Genomic DNA, 2,015 nt, shown 5'->3' on the forward strand with positions numbered 1-2,015 from the left:
CCCCCCCACCGCACCGCCGCCACCACTTCGAGCACCCCTCTTCACAATCACCACCCAATACAGTGTAATTCTATTATGCTCCCTTCAGTTGCCAAACAAAACCTTATTATGAGGGTCTAACAAGATGTGTGGCAGCTTCAGTGCCACACAAGATAATTGTTGTAAGAAAAATAAATAAATAAATAAATAAATAAAAAAGACATCTTTTTTGAACATCTTGAGTGATGTGTTCACAGGCTGTTCGACCACCGGATAAAGCCGCAGAACAAACGTGTCTGAAAAAGCAACCGCTGCCTGATTAAAACCGACCAGTAAATGTCAGGATGCTTGATGCTTCAATATTATTCCTATAAAAACACGTAGCGGAGGGAGTAGGTGCGAAAGAATACAATTACAATTTTACAATCCAGCCTCAAATATGAGCTGCCAAGCATTTATATCTATCTATAAAAAATCTATAAAGACAGCCGTATCAGCGGTGCACTTGATCTCTGATGATGAGAAGAAATGGGAGTTTTATGGGTCGTATTGATTACATTTGGACTCAAGCCTGAGGCTGTAAGTATGCTTTGCTTTGCTTTGTGCTGCCTATTTTTTTTAATTGGCCATTTACTTTAATCACCTTGTAAACCTTACCTGAGAGTCAAAATTGAACCTCTAAGCGTCTCCAATTATGACGAGAAGTTCCCGTGAGGATTTCTGTGTTTACAATGTGTTCGTAAATGTGTCTTGATTTTGATCAGGTTATGTTTGCACTTTAAAATCTAATGTTTTTTTTGTAATAATCAACACAGACTGAGATCCTTGATATCCAGCATGCCTTCTTCAAAATGTTTATTGTGGTCGGAATTAATCATCTATGAACACCAAGTAAGAAGTAATTTCTCAGTTCTGTGCCATATATAATGTAAAGTAAAAATAGGATTAGTAATTGTTTTACATGCATTTCCCCAGACTTCTGTACAATTAATCAAATGTGGAACAATAATTACATTATATAGTACAAATACTGCTTTACCATTGAATAACTTCTTAACTCTATACAGTACTGCAATCGATTTTGCCATTTTTGTTCTTAAGTAATTTATTTGAGGTCTCCATGTCAGTTTTTCGTCAATGATGACTTCCAAAATCTTCACCTCACTGACTCTGCAAATTTCAACCCCACCCACTCTAAATGGAACATCAGTTGTTTTCTTTCTATTACTAAATGTCATGTAATTAGTTTAATCCAAATTTAATAATAACTTATTATGATTAAACCAATCTTGTACTTTTACAGATTCTATTTCCATCATTTCCAACATCTGTTTTTTGTTCTTACCCAGGTAAAAACATGTAGTGCTGTCTGCAAATAAAACACATCTATACAACCCAGACACATTTATCAAGTCATTAATATATAGAAGAAACAACTTTGGTCCCAGTATAGAACTTGTGGAACCCCACATACAATATTACAAAGTTCAGAACTTACATCATTAATTTGCACAAACTATTTCCTATTAGTTAAATAACTTGATATCCACTTTAGTACCAGACCTCTTATGCAATATTTGTTTAATTTCTCTACAATGATACTGTGGTCAATGGTATCAAATGCTTTTCTTAAACAAAAACACTGACATGGTACTGTTTTTGACCAACAGCTGTTGTAATGTGTTCACTAAGGTCCATGAGAGCCACTGATGTTGAGTTGTTAGCTCTAAAACCATACAGATTTTTACCTAAAATATTTTGTTTATCAATGAACTGAATTAATCTGGTGACAAATAACTTCCAAAATTTTTGAAAACTGTGGTAACAATAATTTTGGTCTTTATAGTTTGTAAACGTGTTTCTCACCACACTTTTAGAGAAGGATTACTTTGGCTATTTTTATGTTGCCTTTAAAGTTTTCATATGTTGTCATTTTTTGTTTATTTTAGTTTAGTTTAGTTTAGTTTAGTTTAGTTTAGTTTAGTTTAGTTTAGTTTAGTTTAGTTTAGTTTAGTTTAGTTTATTCATTCATTCAT

General features: G+C 33.4%; 1 protein-coding gene across 3 annotated transcripts in view; it reads right to left on the reverse strand.

Moving 5' to 3' along the window:
* The window catches only part of LOC106525479 (PDZ domain-containing RING finger protein 4), a 205,765-nt gene that overhangs the window by 21,710 nt on the left and 182,040 nt on the right, over positions 1-2,015 (reverse strand). The gene's annotated exons all lie outside the window — the stretch shown is intronic.

The sequence above is a fragment of the Austrofundulus limnaeus genome, unplaced genomic scaffold, assembly GCF_001266775.1.
Source record: "Austrofundulus limnaeus strain Quisiro unplaced genomic scaffold, Austrofundulus_limnaeus-1.0 Scaffold229, whole genome shotgun sequence".
NCBI lineage: Eukaryota > Metazoa > Chordata > Actinopteri > Cyprinodontiformes > Rivulidae > Austrofundulus > Austrofundulus limnaeus.